Consider the following 20,554-nt stretch of genomic DNA (forward strand, 5'->3'; position numbering starts at 1 on the left):
AAGTGAATGGATTATATGTCAAGGAAAATTACCATGTGCATAAGAAGTGCAGAGTAGAGAGACTGAATTCTCACTCCTGACTTCCAGTAGTGAAATAACCTAGGCTTGTCTCAGATACAACTGCTCTTGTGGGTGATCAGGAGGAGTAGGGGTCCCCCCTCCCTCCCTTCCTTCACAGGGTCTGGGACTTACGGATTAGCACTCTACATAGACCTGCTGGATATGTCCCTATCCCTGTCTCCAAATTGCTTGTTACTCCCTTCATATTGTAGCACTTCAAGAGAGAGCTCTGTTTTGCAGTGTGCAGTGGAGGTTTGGAAATTCACACAAACTATCACCTGCTATAGAAGATGTCTCAGCATTTGGTCTCTTAGCAATAGGCTTTGGAGACTGTCACCTGTTCAAATTCAGATCAGGTGAGTGACCAAAACTAGGTACTGAGTGCAATCCATTGATTGGTAAGTGATCTATATGAAATGAGTTGGCCTCCATTCATTTCCTGGTTAGGGGGAGAATACATCACAGAAACTGACATCAGGTTTGGTGATAGGCTTGCTGACAAGGGTGCAAATTAGGAGAGATGCTAAAGCCAGAATGGCCTTGAAATTAGAACCCTTCTCCCTGAAGACAATGGAGAACATGCTGCTGCTCCTGCCACCAATGCAGTGCTTGTGCTGTAGCTCAAATGAACTTCAGCCTTCAAAGTCTGTCAATCCAGCACCACTTTCAAACATCACATTCCCATACAAACATTCAGCAAACAGCCCCTTCTGTACAGAGCAGATTTGGATTTACCATAGACGTTGCTGTAGCACTCAATTATCACTGGACTGGAAAACTTTGTTTGACCAGCTCTTGTTTTTATCCCTATGGCCTGATCCAGCAAAGTGTTCAAGCACATGGTGAAGTTGAAGAATGTGAATAATCCCACTCATGGTCTTAAATTTAAACATACGCTTAAGAGCCTTGTTGTATATGAGTCTAAATGTGTAGCTCTCAGTAATGATATTAGATTGCATTTGCCTTGGTTTATTCCCTTCCCACTATCCCCAGGGCCGGATTAACTCTCCTATGGGCCCAGAGCTATTACATTTTGTGAGGCCCCTATAGACAAGTCTTTTTTCCTGGGAGGGAGTTTGGTTCAGGAGGGGGCTGGGGCAAGGGGTTGGGGTACAGAAGTGGCTGCAGGGTCTGGGAGGGAGTTTGGGTGAAGGAGGAGGATTCTGATCTGGGGCAGCGGGTTGGGGTGGAGGAGGGGGTATGAGGTACAGGCTCTGGCTGGGAGGCGCTTACCGCAGGCGGCTCCCGACCCGCAGCACAGCAGGGCGCTCAGGCAGGCTGCCTGCATGCCATGGCTCCAAGCTGCTCCCAGAAGCGTCTGCAGCCTGCTGCTGGCATGTCTCTGCATGCCCCCTGGGGGGAGGGGGATAGCGTGTCTCCGTGTGCTGCCCATGCCCACAAGCGATACCCCCGTAGCTACCATGGGCTGGGAACCGGCCTATGGGAGCTGTGGGGATGGTCCTGGGGGCAGAGACAGCGCACGGAGTCGCCTCCCCCCGAGCCAAGGGCCGCAGAGACATGCTAGCAGCCGGCCACTTCCGGGAGCAGCGTGGGGCCATGGCATGCAGGCAGCCTGTCTGAGCGCCCTGCTACACTGTGGGACTTTTAGTGGCCCAGAGATGGAGATCACTGCCTGTGATTTATTTTTGCAGGGCCCCCCTTGAACCGGGGCCCTGGGATGCAGCTCCTAAAGCCCCTGCCTTAATCCAGCCCTGACTATCCCAAACAAATCCTAATAAAAATACCTCACAACCTCATGCCAGGTTTTTGCTGTTAGATAATGTATGAACAGTACCAGTAAAACAAATGGTATAAGTGCCCTCCATGGAACAGAATGATCAAAGTGCCTTCCATTGAGCAACAAGCATGGAAATCAATTGTATTATTAAGATCCTGAACTACAACTAAATGAAAGGTCATGGACAAAGTTCAACCCCCTAAGTGCTCATAGACTCATAGACTTTAAGGTCAGAAGGGATCATTATGATCATCTAGTCTGACCTCCCGCATGATGCAGGCCACAAAAGCTGACCCACCCACTCCTGGAATAATTCTCTCCCTTGACTCAGCTGTTGAAGTCCCCAAATCATGATTTAAAGACTTCAAGTCGCAGAGAATCCTCCAGCAAGCAACCCCTGCCCAGCAAGCAACCCCTGCCCCATGCTGCGGAGGAAGGCGAAAAACCTCCAGGGCCTCTGCCAATCTACCCTGGAGGAAAATTCCTTCCTGACCCCAAATATGGCGATCAGCTGAACCCCAAGCATGCGGGCAAGATTCTCCAGCCAGACCCTCCGGAAAAAATTCTCTGTAGTAACTTTTAATATCCCATCATTGACCATTGTTACTAATTACCAGCGATGGCACGTTATTGACCTATTGACTAAAATCACATTATCCCATCAAACCATCCCCTCCATAAACTTATCAAGCTTAATCTTAAAGCCAGAGAGGTCTTTCGCCCCCACTGTTTCCCTCGGAAGGCTGTTCCAGAACTTCACCCCTCTGATGGTTAGAAACCTTCATCTAATTTCAAGCCTAAACTTCCCGACGGCCAGTTTATATCCATTTGTTCTCGTGTCCACATTAGTATTGAGCTGAAATAATTCCTCTCCCTCTCTGGTATTTATCCTTCTGATATATTTAAAGAGAGCAATCATATCCCCCCTCAGCCTTCTTTTGGTTAAGGTAAACAAACCGAGCTCCTCGAGTCTCCTTTCATATGACAGGTTTTCCATTCCTTGGATCATCCTAGTGGCCCTTCTCTTTACCCGTTCCAGTTTGAATTCATCCTTTTTCAACATTGGAGACCAGAACTTCACACAGTACTCCAAATGAGGTCTCACCAGTCCCTTGTATAACGGAACCAGCACCTCCTTATCCCTACTAGAAATACCTCGCCTAATGCATCCCAAGACCGCATTAGCTTTTTTCACGGCCACGTCACATTGCCGACTCATAGTCATCCTGCGATCAACCAGGACTCCGAGGTCCTTCTCCTCTTCCGTTACTTCCAACCGATGCATCCCCAGCTTATAACTAAAATTCTTGTTAGTCATCCCTAAATGCATAACCTTACACTTCTCACTATTAAATTTCATCCTACTATTACTCCAGTTTACAAGGTCATCCAAATTTCCCTGCAGGATATCCCGATCCTTCTCCGAATTGGCAATACCTCCCAACTGTGTGTCATCCGCAAACTTTATCCGGTTCCGAGGTCAGTAATAAATAGATTAAATAAAATTGGACCCAAAACCGAACCTTGAGGAACTCCACTGGTAACCTCCCTCCAACCTGACAGTTCACCTTTCGGTACGACCCGCTGCAGTCTCCCCTTTAACCAGTTCTTTATCCACCTCTGGATTTTCATATCGATCCCCATCTTTTCCAATTTAACCAATAATTCCTCATGCGGAACAGTATCAAATGCTTTGCTGAAATCGAGGTATATTAGATCCACCACATTTCCTTTATCTAAAATATCTGTTACTTTCTCAAAGAAGGAGATCAGGTTGGTTTGGCACGATCTACCTTTCGTAAAACCATGTTGTAATTTGGCCCAATTGCCATTGACCTCAAGGTCCTTAACTACTTTCTCCTTCAAAATTTTTTCCAAGACCTTGCATATTACAGATGTTAAACTAACATCTTGCATCTGAAGAAGTGAGGTTCTTACCCACGAAAGCGTATGCTCCCAATACTTCTGTTAGTCTTAAAGGTGCTACAGGACCCTCTGTTGCTTTTAACAGGCCTGTAGTTACCCGGGTCACTTTTTTTCCCCTTCTTGAAAATAGGAACCACATTAGCTATTCTCCAGTCAAACGTACCACCCCTGAGTTTCCAGATTCATTAAAAATTATCGCTGACGGGCTTGCAATTTCTCACGCCAGTTCCTTTAATATTCTCGGGTGAAGATCATCCAGTCCACCCGATTTAGTCCCATTAAGCTATTCGAGTTTGGCTTCTACCTTGGATACGGTAATGTCAACCCCCCCTCCTTTATTCCCATCCTTCACGCTGCCACTATTCCTAAGCCCTTCATTAGCCTCATTAAAGACCGATGCAAAATATTCGTTTAGACATTGTGCCATGCCTAGATTATCCTTAATCTCCACTCCATCTATAGTCTTAAGCGGTCCCACTTCTTCTTTCTTTGTTTTCTTCCTATTTATATGGCTATAAAACCTCTTACTATTGGTTTTAATTCCCCTCTCAAGGTCCAACGCTACACGGCTTTTGACCTTTCTCACTCCATCTCTACATGCTCTGACCTCAATAAGGTAGGTTTCTTTGCTGATCCCTCCCATCTTCCACTCCTTGTACGCTTTCTGTTTTTTCTTAATCACCCCTCTGAGACGCTCGCTCATCCAGCTCGGTCTAAATCTCCTGCCCACGAACCATTTTCCCTTTCTCGGGATACAGGCCTCCGACAGCTCCTGCAACTTCAACTTGAAATAATCCCAGGCGCCTTCCACCTTTAGATCCATAAATATGTTAGTCCAATCCACTTCCCTAACTAGTTGCCTTAATTTGTTAAAGTTAGCCCTTTTGAAATCGTAAACCTTAGTCTCTGATTTAATTCTGTTAATCCTTCCATTTACTTTAAACAGAATTAGCTCATGATCACTCGAGCCAAGGTTGACCCCTACAACCATTTCCTCAACGAGGTCCTCACTACTCAACAAAACCAAATCTAAAATGGCATCCCCCCTCGTCGGTTCAGCAACTACTTGATGAAGGAATTCATCAGCTATCACGTCTAGGAAAATCTGAGCTCTATTATTGTTACTAGCATTTGTTCCCCAATCTACATCTGGGAAGTTAAAGTCTCCCATGATTACACAGTTCCTATTAGTATTTACTTCCCTAAAAACATTAAAGAGTTCTCTGTCCATATCCAGGCTAGATCCCGGCGGTCTAAAGCAAACCCCAAGCACTATCCCAGGGGAGGCTCTAGTAGTTCTTTTACCCAGTGTGTGTATTGCCCAGACAGACTCCATCTTATCCATTCCATCACTTATTATTTCTTTACAGTTTACCTCATTATTGACATACAATGCTACTCCCCTACCTTTCCCTTTGTTCCGGTCTTTCCTAAACAGCACATACCCTTCCATACCTGTACTCCAGTCATGACTACCGTTCCACCATGTTTTGGTTATTCCTACAATTTCCAGTTTCATTTCTCGGACCAGGAGCTCCAATTCCTCCATTTTGTTACCTACGCTTCTTGCATTGGTGTATAAACATCTTAATTTATGCTGTTTGGCCTCTCTCACATTCGTTGTCCAATTTGGTACGGACACCGTACCACCAGTATGACCTATTAGTCTAGTTTCCATCCTCCCTCTCCTCCTTATGTCCAATCTCTTCCCCCCGGCTATATCCGTTCTTATCTCATCATCCTCCCTCTCAATGTTATAATCTGGCGTGGAGATTAACTGGACATCTCCCAACCGTCTCCCCCAAATTCCTAGTTTAAAGCTCTTTTGATGAGATGAGCCAGCCTCCCTCCCAGAAGTCTATTTCCTTCCCTACTTAGGTGAAGTCCGTCCCATGAGAACAGTTTTCTGTCCCCGAAAGCCTCCCAGTGGCCATACATCCCAAAGCCCTCTTTATAGTACCCCTCCCTTAGCCAACTATTTATCATCACAATCCTGTCACCCCTTTGCTGCCCTTCTCTAGGAACTCCCCTGTGAGCAGCCCTATTTGCCGGCTCCTGTGCCGCTGCCTGGCTGGGTGGCCGCTTTTATAGGCCCTCTCCTCAGCCAAGTTCCGCCCCCCTAATCAGGGCTCAGCTGCCCTCCCAGCACGCTGCCCCTACAGGCCTCTACACATACAAGCACTACAAAGTCAGACACAAATACAGATACCTTCTCCTCCAATGGAACTCCCACTCAAACTCCCCTGTTAGCAGCCCTGTTTGCTGCCTCCGGTGCCGCTGCTCGCTACCTGTGCAGCTAGTGTTCATTAGTGTTGACAGGGCCTGTATTCAAAAGCGGGCACACAACCTTTGCGTAAGTCTCCTGTGGCTATTACTGCTACTGCAGAGATGACGAAGCCCAACAAGGCAAGGATCATTAACATGCACTAATACTGGTCCCCTCCAGCCCAGCCCAGCTCAGCATGACCTCTCCAGCACTCCGGCTACCGAGAATGTGTAGATTCCACAGGTGGCAAAAGGGGGAGAGAGGGAGCCAGGCACAAATCTTGCTCCCCTCCTGGCTGCCTCTCTTCATACATCTGCACAAATGATGGCTTAAATGTGGCCGCCACAGCCCAGCCAGCCTGGTTGCTATACTCTGCGTTCTGTGGCAGATCCAGGTTTGAGTTATAATCTCTGATTCATTGAACCAGCTGGAATTGAGGTGCTACAGGCAAGTGCTCAGCCCTCTGAGTGCAGGGGGATCAGTAATGGAGTTGCACTGCTGAACAGTCAATTTGGAAACTTTGAAGACTTCCTCATTTTTAAGCAGGAATGGCCTTGAACTTTGGGACATGAGAGAGAGAGAATGTAAGGGTGGTGGAGGGCTTCTTAAATGCTACAGCTTGGATCCATAGGGCACGTTCCTGCAAAAATAACATTTACATACATCCTTATGCACCTGGTGCTGTCAAAGGATGGATCACACATAACCTGACAGAAGACTGCATTTCTTAGTCAGTTTTCTATTGAAATTGGAAAGAATCAGTAATCAACACTTGCTGGATTCTTGCTCACACAAAAGTCATACAATGAAGTTAGCAGATGAATAAACCACATTCATGCTTCCTTAAATATCAGTGCAAATGTGACTCCCTCAGCTAAAATATTCTGTCTACTTCTTCCCAGGTGCACGCTCTGAAAATAGCAATCAGTAAATACAGCTTTCTGTGACATAAACACACCCAGAATAATCATTCATTTGAGAATCAGACACTTGTTAGAGCTAAAAGGTGAGATGTTCATCTACAACGCTTACACCTGATGCTACTTATTATTAATACTGCTTTTACATGGATCTAGTCCTGGTTAATAGCAATGTTGTCTTTTTTGTTTTTCTGACCGATGAAGTACAACGTGTCCATCAACAAGAAAAAAGGTGTTTTTCTTCATGAATATTTGTATCCTGTGTGATTAGAGAAAAACCCACCCTATGTTTCATACATGAAATATTAACAATGATTACACTTGCTTGTGGGCCAAATCTTCAGCTGGTGGCAAGCAATGTAGCTTCACTGAAAGTCAGTGACTTTATGGGGATTTACACCTCCTAAGGATCTGACTCAATGCCTGTGTTAATGCTGCAAATAAAAGTGAATCTCTCTCATAGGCCAGACTAAATACAAAAAGTTGTTAAACTGAGGAATTATGGATTCTTTCTTGTCTTAGTGCCTCTTGTGATCCACAGACTTGGACTCTTTCTTTGAAATTCATTTAGCTGTTTTATAAAATCCCCTTATTTTGTCTGAACATTTTCCTTGTTATCTGGACACAGTCATCTCAAAGGAGGTTCTGTGGGAAAAGTAATAGAATCCCAATTTCTACAATTTTCCTCAGGTAATCTCCACAGAGTTAACGTGGCAATATTGCCTCACTCCCCTGTTTCCATTTTGCCTAGTCCCTGCCCTATTCTCCCACACAGATTTCCAAACCAGTGGAGAGCTGTTAGAAAATTCTGAAAGAAGGAGGGAATGGTGTAGCAAAGATGGATGTGACTTCCTTCAATAAGAGAAGGGGCCATCCATACCCTGCACTTGGATCTGTGGGGCAGTATTCCTCACTCCAGAGTTTGTTCATGTTTTAAAGTGAACAGATTTGGTGAGGATGGACAGATGACAGGGAAGATGTCACAAAGTCAATGGGAGTATTGTGTAAGACCTACAGGGTAAAATGTAAACAAGCCCTACAGAACTATTCCTGGAATCCACCAAATCTTTCCTTGCATATAATCCCTTTGGGGAATACTGCAAATAACAGAATGATGTTCTGTGCTAGTAAATTACAGAATGAAATGCAACACAGCAGCAGCACTCTCTTCACAGTGACATTGAACACAATGGGCCAGATTTACTGGTACACCATTACTGCTTTGTGATACTCCTGCAACACCCAACAGCTGTAAACCCATATTAACTGGCAAGTTAAACTGGCTTTACAGTTGCTTTGCATCAACAAAGCAATGCAGAACAGCTAGAGAGTGCCTGTGAATCTGGGCCCACTTCTAAAAAATATGGAAAACAACCAAACACTATATTAACACTTTTCTTTTGAGGATGGAAGGATGATTACTACACAATCAGTATGGAATATTCCTCAAAATGAGGTAATAAGACCTGTAAGACTTTCTTTGAAAGAAAGTAAAGTAACCTGAAAAGAATAGATCTTCTCACTCTGCAGTTTAAGGGCAACAGGAAACTCAGCAGCTCTCTGAGGGCGTTGGTTACTGTTTGACAAAGTAGGTTTTCTCTTCAAATAGATACAACCCAACAAAATAAATCTGAAAAGAAAAAGGGAAAACTAGTATATTTCATATAGGTTCTCATGCCATGCTCATCACCATAATGTCTGAGTGCCTTCCAGCAGTGCATTAAGAGATGTGACTAACAACTGTCACATGTTGTTTGCTCTCTCATCTGCTCCCCAGGGGAAGAAGTGTGTGCAGTGGAGTGTCTTGTTTTGGAAGTGGTGTTTTTTCCCCTATATATACATGTTGCTATGTATTTATGGTAGAGAAGGCAAGGTCAAAGAAATGTGCCTTGCATTGGAGCGGAAGGTGATGAGGTTTGGGGTGGTCCTTAGTTCCTTGGGGAGTTCATTCCACAGTCTCGAACTGTCCCCCCACCTCCCAAGAAAGCCTTGTCTCCTACACAGATGAGCTTTATCCTTACCGCAGAGAGTTATCCTTACTCCTCTGGCACAGTGTAAGATGTCAACCACAGTCCTCATCCTGGAGTTTTCGGCAGTCTTTGAGGTATCCTGGGCCCAGTTCATGGAATGTCTTGAGGATAAGGACCAAGACCTTGAACTTGATTTGACACTTTCTGGCAAACCGGTGTAGAGAATGGAGGACAGGTCTGGAGTGCTTGTGGTAGCATGTGCTGCTAAGAAGATGTGCTGTGGTATTTTGTACTAGTTGGAGTTTCCTAAAAGCTTAAGGCTTCCTGCCTTATCACATTGCTGTAGTCCAGCTGAGAAGTGACAAAGGTGTGGGACCAGATCATCATCCACCAGGATGGGACAAAGGCTCCTGGACCGCTGAAGAGGATAGAAAGCCCTACTCACTGATGATGCCACGTGAAAGCTTAGCATCAGCAAGAAATCCAATAGTATTCCTAAACAATGGACCAAATTGACCAATTGTGGAGATATACCTTTCTGCAAAGGAGACTGCATCATGGCTGCAAACTCTTCAAAATGCTTTCCTCTGCCCACCAGCACCACCTTTGTCTTTCTTGGGTTCATCTTCAGCCAGCTGTTCTTCATCCAAACAATCAGCTTTGAAATGTCAAGGCAAATACTCTAAACATCTTGATTTCTAAGCTCAATAACAAAACAAATATCTATATTCAATTTTACCAATATAAACAATCAAAATAGTTATCATTTAATCCAGCATGTTATGTTTGCTTGGACGGATTGGATCACTCAGGCAATTGATAATGGGCTCATTATCCATTTACCTTCTAGCTTTCTAGTTCAAATCCAATTTAGGTTAGGTATGACCAAAAATTTTTACTATTTGATGGCTGTTCAATAACCAATGGGAAATGAATTTGGTAATCCAGTTCATTCTGGTAGAGAAGTGTCCACATCACAAATCCTAACCTCTAATTAGCCAGTCTTAGCCCTGAGAGGTCAGAGCTCAGGTTGGGATGAGGTAGATTGACTGGCACTGGCAGAATGGAGAAGTTTGTGCTTCCAATGCCATGGACCAAGGTTTTCGAAAGCAAGAGCCCAATGTTAGGCTCCTAAAATCAATATTTAGGCAAGGAAGTAAATGGCTGGATTTGCTAACGTGTATGGCACCAATTCCTAATGCTTCCCTTTCTGGATGCTCAGTACTGTTGAAAAATCAGGCCACTTTGGATCTGAACCAAAGCCCATGGAAAGACTTCAATTGATTTCAATTAGCTTGAGAACATGCTTTTGGTGCCTAACTAATGATTTTGGAATCTAGCTATTTTTGAAAATCTTGGGGAGAGTGTGCTTGCTTTGTAGAAAAGTGGAAGATTTTAGTTTCCAGTCCTGTTAATCTGGCACTTTCCCAAGCACCGATTTAAAAAAAAGGCCTACTCAATTATGAAAAAATATCCCCAAAAAGCAATGAACCAGATACAACAGATGCTCGTTAGTAGCAACATATTGGTGCCCTTTTGTTATGTTGCTCCTAAGCGGCTGTTGTTGTTATGGGAAGTGTCATCTGACCAAAGGCATATGAAGAGCTAATGGTGTTTCGGAAGGTGGAGCAACCATGTTGGGGGGAGGGGTTGAGGGGTGTGGGAACCCCAAGTCTGGGTGGAGTGGGGCAGAGGAGCCCCCAGTCAGCAAAACGGCTGAGCAAGCCCAGCCGCTGGGGACAGGTTGAGGATGTTCCTGCTGGCAGCTTCATGCTCCACCTTGGCGAGGGATGGCTGGCTGGGGAGGATACCAAGCGCAGTCTGCAATGGAGCGAGAGTGGCTCCTAACATGGACAGCGGAGACAGGAGGGGGGAAGGAGACAGGTCAGTGCCCTGGAGAGGGGGGTTTCCCATCCCACCACAGCAAAACAGCATACCCACACCCCACCACCAGCTACCAAGACAGATGGGATAGCTCAGTGCATGGAGGGGGGTCCCCAATACTCTGTATTGCAAAACAGTAACTTCCCCTTCCCCCCGCTCCACTGCCTGAAAGCCAGACGCTGAGGAAGGGAGGAGGAAACCTTGCACCTACGTCTTTGCTGCTCCCCCGACACCAGTTTCCCCCTCCCCAAAAATCCCTCTCGTCTAGACCCTCCCTCCAACACATGCTCTCCACCCAGGCTCCATCAGGCAGGGCAAGTTGATGGGGCAGTGTGCCCTGGAGCTGCGCTGAAGGGCCGGGGTCAGGTGGGGAGTGGAAAGTTGTAGTTTGGTGGGGCAATGCCCCTACATGCCCCCTCCCCAATCTCCACCCCTGGATGTGATGTCACAATGCCACAAATGTTGCGCTTAAGCTATGGTTATGTTGTTGTTATCAAGTGGACAATGCACAGTAGGGAAGTTGTTCCCAAAGGAAATGTTGCTTATATGTGGTGGTTGCTCTTACAAGGTGTTCTGCAAACAAGCGTCTACTGTATAAAGAAACATCATCCGATATATCCGTGTTTCTTATCAAGATAGGTAGTGTGTGTAACATGTATAAATGCAACTAACAATAATCCACTGCTGGCTGCTCATTGCTACTAAAAATCAGTCAAGGGTTAAAATAAGCCAAATACATATCTGAAAATAATGGAAAGCTTAAATGTATGCCCTAGCACTAATGCTGAGATATTGGATATGAACCTCTCTCCACCCCTAATGCATGCCTGTATGACACTCAGATTATGTGGCATTTCTATGTTTAACCTTTTGGACATAAATGAGTACAAAGATCAGGGATGAAAGTTGTATCTTTGGTTAAAAGCTGCTTAAATGATGTTTGGTTGAGAGAGTTATTACATGTTTAGTATTTACTAATCTCTGTAGCAGGAATGTGAGCTCCCAACACCACCCAAAGGAGGAATACATGCAGTATAAATAGTCAGAGGTCAGATTTTTAAAATCAAAATTGCACTGAAAAAAAATGATTGAGGCTTTTATATTACATAATCCTTTCCTTGTTTCATATTGCAACAAAATAGAATTTTCTCAGCTAGCCACAATGCAAAGATGTACAGTTACTGAAGTATAATATTCCTCCCCGGCTCCTTCCCTAATTATGCAGTTCCTTGAACTCTGATTGGTTCTGGGGATCTGATTTGCATAATTGTATGATTGTTTTATAATAATTATACAGTATGTGAGTTCTCTGCATTCTGTGTGTCTAATAATGGCTGACAGCCAATCAGTGTGCATAGATTTCCATAATCACAGTACAATCACTTTTCAGTCATTATACTGGGCCTGATCCAAAGCCTATCAAGACAATGAAAAACCTCCCATTGACTTCAATGGGCTTTGGATCAGGCCCACTATGAATATTATGTAAATCTCTCTATTGTCATTCACTATTTTTATTCATAGTCTTTTCTATGGTGCCCATCAATAAGTTAAAAGAAAGTGATTCTGTGATTCTTTACCATTGTCACAAGAAAGTTATGAGTGGGTGTAGGTTCAAGGTAAATCTTGCTTTCAAAAGCCTTGTTTTATATACTTGCAATGTGGGAGCGTTTAAGGCTGGAACATATTCTCACTAAAGTCAGTGTAAGATTGTAATTGATCATAACGGGAGCAGGACTGGGCCCTTAGAAAGCTTGACGTTGACTCTACTTCCTCTCCATTGATTAATGTGACAAATAAGCTTTCTGCATCAAAAAGGGCAATGTTTTAAATTGAGAGTAGTTATCATTTATGTTAATAAACACACACACACACACACACACACACACCTTGAGTCACTTTGATGAACTAGAGTTGGGAAGAACTTGGGACTTCTGTTCTTGTACAATGAATTATGGCGCACGGCAGTGAAAATTAGGTGCCTTGAGGTGGTGGGAATGGAAGAAAACAAGATCAGCTTTCTGTATAGGTGATATTAACAGCCACCTAGGACGCTGCATCAAAGAGGGTGTTGGAATAGAATTGGATCAGTGACCAATAGAAGAGCAGTAAGTGTGATTACAAAAGAAAGTAGTCTCCCTCTATGTGGGATTCAGAGGAAACTCAGAAGTATTATATAAAATGATTTATAGATGGAGAGAAACTAGGTTGGTTGCCTTCATCTGTGGCTTATATTTTCAGAGTGGCAGCCACTATGAAGAGCTCTGTTCATCTATACAGATTAAAGCATTGCTTTACATTTCAAAGAGAACACTTAGAAATGTAACACACCCACACAGTAACAGGGAACTGTACACAGCTCATTTCACTTACAGTTTAGGGTCTGATCCTGCAAGGGTCTGAGTGTGATATGCTTTCATTACAGGAGGCATTCAGCACCTTGCACGATCAGCCTGATATCCTCATAACAATCCTCTCACTGAAACTGTCCTCTACATAAAACCTGCCATTCTTTCTAAGAAACACGTTATCCTATGTAGACCAGGTTTTTCCCCATGGCTCAGTGTTTCTTTTTTGAGAGGATGCCCCACACATTGAATGAGACCTCAGTGAAAGTATGTAATTCTAACACACATAACCTTGGCATCTATGTGCCAGTTCAGCTAGAATGAATAGAAATTATGATCGCCTTTGGAGATAGAATCTTAAATATATTGTGCATATAGAAAAAATAACATACACAGATACACCCATGGATAATGTAGGTGATAAATACCTATGGCCTGATTCTCATTTAACATTAAGGCTACTTTAGACTGTTCTGGCAGTGCAAAGGGGCTTTAGAGTAATTTCATAATTTACTCCCACTTCAATGCCCCTTCACAATACCAGAGCAGCGTCAGTCATAGTCAGCTCCCTATTATACACCACAGGGCAGATCCTCAGCTGGTATAAATTGTCATAGCTCCATTGACTTATCTCATGTGACAACTGGAATTGACTTTAATGGGGCTCTGACAATTTACAGTAGCTGAGGATCTACCACGTGACATGTAAAACAGCAAGGAACCAATAACCCCAAATACAGAGAATATAGAAATTTGCCAATTCTACTACTTCTGGCTTTCATATCCAATGAAAACATTTGACTCAATTTTTTTTTAATACAGTTGGCTAAAAAATGTTCATTCAGTTTGATATTTTACAAGCCACTTTACTATACAAACGATGGAACTCTTGCACACAGTAGATTACTATTCAACCTGATATACTCTGCTGACTTCCATCATACCATATCCTACTGAGTGCTCAGTCACATCATGCTTAATTATGAATGGCCTCCAAAAAATCCCATTCTACTGTACTATGAACTGACTCATTTCACACAGAAGCTTTGACAGCTCATACTGGGTATTGGAATCACATGGTGCTGTTTTAGTCAGTGAGTCATATATTATACTAGATGCTTGGATCTGACTCATTGAACTGTGTTAGGAACTGACTGACACTGTACTGGTCTGAAAGCTGGTTTGCATCACGGTGACTCATCTTGTAGTGCATTAAATACTGATTCACACAGCATTCCCTACTGGATCTGATCATTGCAATCCACTTCAGATTGTACCATACTGGAATCTGACCATACTGTAAAATCCCTGCATATATATAGCTACATTGGACACAGAAAGCCTGAGTCTAAGCTCGCTTGCACCCGTGAAACACAGGAGTAACATCACTGAAGTCCACTAAGTTACCAGTGTAAACCTGATGTGAGATCAGAATTGCTGTTTGTGTAATATAAGAAAATAAATCAAGTGATAGCTTGTAGACTTCATACAAATAAATGGCTGGTAACTCTTCAAAGAGTTCAAAATCCAGCCCCTAAATAGAAATTTAGGGTCCTCCAATCCTTGGATAGAGTATTTTGATAACTGTGACTTTGCTTATCCACTAGTACTACCATATTTCAGCCATAATTTTCAGAAGCACTGCTTCCAGAGGATAAAATTTCCTTAGTGCCTGAAAGGTTGGCATGGATTTTCAGAAGCATCTAGTGATTTTTCAGCTGTTTCAATTTTTGGCTGTCCATCTTCAGCTATCTTAAAGAGGCTTGATTTTCAGATGTGCTGAGCATTCCATGCTCTGAAAATTAGACTCCATTTAATGTGTTTCAAGTTGGGGAGCCAAAAACAGAGGCACTCAAAATCACTAGTTATTTCTGAAAATTTAGACCATTTGCTTCAAGAGTGTGTGTGTGAAATAACATTTCTGAAGTGAAACTACACCCTTAGGAAAAAGTAGTGCTTCCACGCAAATGATTTAAATGCAAGTGGTAATATGCACATAGATATTGACATGGGTAAGTAGAATGAAGGATAAATAAGATTGTCCATATCAAGAACAGGAGTACTTGTGGCACCTTAGAGACTAACAAATTTATTAAAGCATAAGCTTTCGTGGGCTACTGCCCACTTCTTCGGATGCATATAGGATCCATATCTTATTTCTGTAGTATGTTATAATATTTGAGGGTAGTATAGCTATATGGTTTTCATCAAACTATCCAGGAGGCTTGAACATACTTTTCAGTTGGGATTTCATTCTGAGTTGAGAAACACAACCTCGTTCTTAATTTTAAATTGACTCCCATCATAACATATTGGTGGTGCGCTGTACTGTGTACTGGCTTCCATCATACTCTATAGTAATAATGTAGTGTATTGACACTAGCAGCATTTAGCCCTACTGATTCCTGAAGCCAGTGGTAGCGTGTTGTGGATACAATGGGAACAGAAAAGTGAGTGATCTGCAAGTAGCCTAAATGTCTTTGAGTTGTAGAAATGACCATCTAGCATACACTTTTGTCATGTATTTTTTGCAACAACAAAAATGAAATAATGGAGTGACTGTATAGATGAAATTACCTCTATATTAAATTACTGTAATTTCTACTGGCATGTGCAAAGATAATCATATTTAACTTCTGCAGTTGTCTAATTTTAATTACCCGGTCCCCTCTATTTAATGCCATAGAAATGACCGATCTCAGGAAAAGGTCTTTTTTTCTTGCCCACAGAATGTGTACCTCATTTAAAGGGTCTGTGGGTGGAAACATGGAAACACTTGTTCGCCCTGGTGCAAATGTTTACTTTATTACTAGATTGTTTTGTGACATCCCTAGTAAGAACGGCGTTAGTCTGGGGCTCGGGCAGTGGGTGGGCACGTAGGTAATGGGCCAGTCCTGCTGTCCTTCCGGGGCAGAGATCCTAGTGACTTTCACTGAACTCCATGGCACTGCTGCTGGAGAGAGGAGGCTAAGGACACTCTGGGCTTTGTAGGACTCTCTAGTGTAATTCAACCAGTTCCCTCATTCCTAGAAAACTCAAGGAAAAACAGCACCGCGGGGGGTGACCCCCGCCCCCTTACCTCAGCTACAGACACGGGGTTTAGTGGATCGTCCAGGAGCCTCCTTCCCTGGCTGCTTTGCAGAGCCAAACGGCGCCGCCTGGCGCTCGGCACCAAGAGGAGCGCGTTGGCAGGCAAAGGCTGCGTTAGGCGGCGCGGGGCTGCCCCGGCTCGGCGGCTTCCAGCTCCGCGCCGGAACGGCGGGCGGGCAAAGCGCCAGACAGAGCGCGCGGCGCACCGCTCCCGCCGCGGGGCTCGCCTCCCTCCTAGAGCTCGCCGGGGGCGCAGCCCCTCCCTGCGGGCGGGTGGGGCCCCGGCCCAAGGCACCTGGCGGGGCTCGCTCCGGCGCCTCTCATGGGCACCGCGGCTGCGCTCTCGGAGTCCCCTTCGCCGCGCTCTGGGTCCCGCCTGGGGCACCCCCGCAACCGGAGGGACCATCCCCTCTCCCGGGCTGCGCCAGGGGGGAGTTTCCCTGCACTCCCGGCGCAGGGAGCAGCCGAGGCGGCCCCTGGACGGCCAGCGCCTGCACTAGGCGGGAGCCTTCCTAGGGGCGGCTGCTCTCGCAGCAAACGGGCTCCGGGGTGCAGCGGCCTCCTGCTCCCCAGCGGCTCCCTCCCCCGCCGCCGAGGGAGGGCTGCCCAAAGAAGGCGCCTTGCGCCCCTCGCCTGTGGAAAGCGGCCGGGTGACCCCCGCCCGCCTCCCCGCAGCGAACTTGCAGCCCGCTGCCCTGGGCACGGCGCTACTGGCTCCGCGCCCCAGGCCAGCCCGGCGGGGGGCGGACACGGCCCCTGGCCCTCACACCCCGGCCAGTGCAGCCACCCACCGCCACCTGCAGAGGCTGAAGCGAGCTCCCCTTGCCCGCTAGGTCTAGCCCCTGGAACCAGGGCAGCCCTTGCTTCCCCCGGCCCTCGCCGCCGCGTGAGATCACACCTGAGCCAGCGCCGCACCTGTGCTCTGCGTGTAAACACCCCCGGATCCCCCTCTGCCTGCCAGGGACAATGCAACGATCTGCCGCAGCGAGGGATCCTGCTCTTTAACCGAAGGAGGCTTCCCAGGGCACACAATGGAAGAAACGCGTGGAAACCCCCCAAACTACAATGGGGGGGGGAGTAATCCAAAGAAACACCCTCCCTCCCCCAGGTTTAGGGACAGCGAGTGCCATCCAGAAGCGCCTCTCGGTCCCCCAGACCAGGAAACAGCCGATTGTTATTCTCATGCCCTCAAATACACTTTACAAACCCAGCCAGGCAAAGGCAAAGCCCCGGGCGCTTCCCCACGTGCCGAGCCGCTGGGCCGTCCAGGCTCAGCACTGTAGGGCTGGAGAGTACTTACAATTTCACCATCAGTCCCGGGAGCCAGATGGAAATCTTTGCCTTGATCACATCCGTTAGCAGTGGGCTCCTCACCCAGGGACGGCGGCTCGCCAGCCATGCGCATGCGTCCCTAGCTTTTATAGGATGCTTATTTTACTGTATATTCCACTGGCTTGATCTCCCCCACCCCTTCAGCCACCACCAGAATGCCCGGGACATGCGTCCAGCCGGCCTTCCCGTGCTCTTGTTATGGGTGGGGAAGAGCAACAGCCCAGGACAGGAAGGGGGAAGGGACTAGACCGAGGTAAATGAGAAATGAACCGTGAATGCCAGAGGCTGACAGCAGGCGCCTCTGGAAACAGCTTCTCTACCTCGCTCAGTTCCCGCACAACACCTTGCCTTGGCAGGCGACCTTCCCCTTCCCCTAAACCCAATCAGTTCCCAGATGGTGACACAAACGCGTTTGTGTGAATCTCGGGCAGTCTACATCTGGGGCCACATCTACAACAAACACATTGTGTCAACAGACTGGGAAGGGGAAGGGGGTGGAGAGTTCCATGGATCCAACTTCTGTTCCTCCCCGGGGAGGAGATATTCTGGGATAAACAAGCGGGTGTATTGGGGGCAGGAGGGAGGGGCTGCACCGGGAGGAGAAGGTTGTGTGTTCCATATTTGGGTTTCATTTTAATAGGCTCCCTTAAATCTGGATCGTCTTTATACGGATAGGGATTGGCGCTTTTAGGTAATTGCAGGGACGTGTTTCCCCCTTATCTGGTTTCCTTGTTTTGTTGTATGTCAAAACGCTTCTACTCGAATAAATTACGGCGTAGCAGGAAGCTTGAAATAAATCGGATCTAAAGGAAGGTTTATGCCTGAATGTGCAAAAGTGTTGTGCATAAATGGAACCGGTAAACCATGCACCAATGTGGAGATCAATGGATCTTTCCTGCTCTATACTGTATTTATCTCAGGGAAACATAGGTACGTACACATTGCATTCAGACACCGTTCCGAAGGAAACCACACAACAGGACACAGATTTAAAGGCACTCAGTGGAGCGCCTTCTGCAACGGGCTGCTCAGGACTTGCAAATTTGTTGCTACTTTGTGACCACTCTGTCGGGGCAGGAGTTAGGAGGACGACGCAACATTTCCCTGGAACTGAAATTGATCTGATACATAAATAACATTCACGTCACTTCCTCCGACTTCTCAGGAGCTAGAATCAGGGCTCCCTGGTTACAGAGAGAGAAAGAGAGAGATCACAAACAGCCCTGCTAATTATGACAGCTCTCTTTCCGTTTTCATTGGCACAGGAAGCAAGATACTGTCAGGAAAGCACCATCGTAAACAGCTTCATGTCTGTACTCACCAACACAGACCTATGGGGAACGCTGCCTACGCCAGCCCCATAGATCAGAACAGCCCTGCTTCTGCCATTCGCCAGCAAGGGGCGTTGAAGGATTTAAGCTGTCATCGCGTTTATCCTTGAATATTTATGCCATTCCCTCTCCCCACACCCCCACACCTCAATCTACCAATTACAGCCAGGAGCGTGGTGTTAAATCTCGTTAAAATTAGCTGCCAGCCAGGGGTTTCTCTAGATGTAGACAAAGGTCTCCCTATTCAATAAGGCATCCCGAGGAGGAGGAGGAAGAGAGGGAGGGGAGCCTGTCTGAGGAAGTGGTACTCACAGCACTGAACGGATTTGGGAAAGTTCCGTGTTTCCTGAACGCGGCTTCTTTGCATTTTTGGCACCTCAGGTGTTCCCAGAAGACGCAGCTGTGTAACGCGGGCCCGGCCAAGCGGCCTTCTAGTAACGCACAAAGCTGGCCGGGGGCTGCGGCCTGCTCCCAGGAGACCAGAGTCCCTATTGGGAAGGGGCTGATGTTTGACAGAGGGGCAGCTGGCAGAGCTGGAAGAAGGGTATTAGCAAAGTTACGGCAGAGCCTGGGAGCTGAAAGCCAAGGGCGAAAGAAGGAGTTAGGGAAGAGAGAAAAGCCTGGAAGCAGAGAGAGGGGCCTGGAAGCCTTTGCAGGCTAGAGCAGGGTGGGAGGGGAGAGAGAGAGAAACAAAACAAACATTACTAACGGGGTCAACCAGCCGCATCCGAACAGACAAGCTCCAAGTCAGACGATTTCGGTTTAATTCTGCCCCCACCCCCAAGGCAGTTTACTTATTTGAAGGGGCAAACACCCCGCTTCTCCACTCTGTTACTTCATTGCAACCTCACATCTCCAACGCTGAGACACTGGAGGGCACCGGATCGTTGGTATCTTAACTCCCACTCCTGTAGAATTTCAGGCGGCTCAGTCCTCAGCCGCCGCTGCCTTTTCCCCGACTCCAAGTGTCCGGCTTTTGGGGGAGAATTCTAGGTGAGATAGGACACACCATCCCAAGCCGTGCTTCGGATGGTGCAACAAGCTGCTACAACCCTCCAGGAACAGTCCGAGGAATTGCAAGCAGAGGAGGTTTCCTTCCTTTGGTTTTCATTGTATTTACGGCTAAATGAAGGAGTTTCATGTCCTTTACATGTCTGGCACTTTGAAATATGGCCTCGCCTTTTTCTTAAGTTTGATTCTAGTTATTAATTACCATTGTTTTCTTTGCGCTACAGGCCCCCTTCAGCGTCCGTCCCCTGTGCGAGGCACTGGACAAACACACAGGAGCAGACATAGAGCTTACAATATAATTAATGCTGCATTTTCCTGACTGAAGTTTTGTAAGATACCCCCCCCCCCCATAGCTAAAGATATCAAGAAATGATAAACTTTGCACAATAATAAACTTTGCAAAACCATCCGAAGAAGTCAGCCTCATTCTTGTTCTAGAATTGAGTGTACTAAGACACCCACACTTATACCTCATGGGCGGCCAACACTGGTACAATGATAAGGAAAGAGAAATGGGGAATAATGCCACGAAAAGGAAACAAGTGAAAGGCGAATACAAAGGCCGGGAGGGAGCAACCAGAGTAAAGGAATCTAGGCAGCTCGGAATGGTGCTAGCAATAGCAGAGCTGCTATCCGGGGTCCTGAAGCTTACGCGTGGCCAATTGTGTTTGCTCTTTG

At 46.2% G+C, this 20,554-nt stretch overlaps 1 protein-coding gene across 4 annotated transcripts in view; it reads right to left on the minus strand.

The window, feature by feature from the left end:
- The window catches only part of RGS20 (regulator of G protein signaling 20), a 42,449-nt gene extending 23,542 nt beyond the window's left edge, over positions 1–18,907 (minus strand). For 2 of the 4 annotated variants that reach the window (XM_054018343.1, XM_054018339.1), the window contains exon 1: positions 17,503–17,583. The gene's annotated coding sequence lies outside the window, so the exon portion shown is untranslated. Of the gene's footprint in view, positions 1–16,191; positions 16,276–17,502; positions 17,584–18,855 lie in introns of those variants that run through there. The other 2 variants (XM_054018340.1, XM_054018342.1) reach the window with 2 other exon arrangements.
- Between the last annotated feature and the right edge of the window lie 1,647 nt (positions 18,908–20,554).

This window comes from Malaclemys terrapin, chromosome 2, assembly GCF_027887155.1.
Source record: "Malaclemys terrapin pileata isolate rMalTer1 chromosome 2, rMalTer1.hap1, whole genome shotgun sequence".
Taxonomy (NCBI): Eukaryota; Metazoa; Chordata; order Testudines; family Emydidae; genus Malaclemys; species Malaclemys terrapin.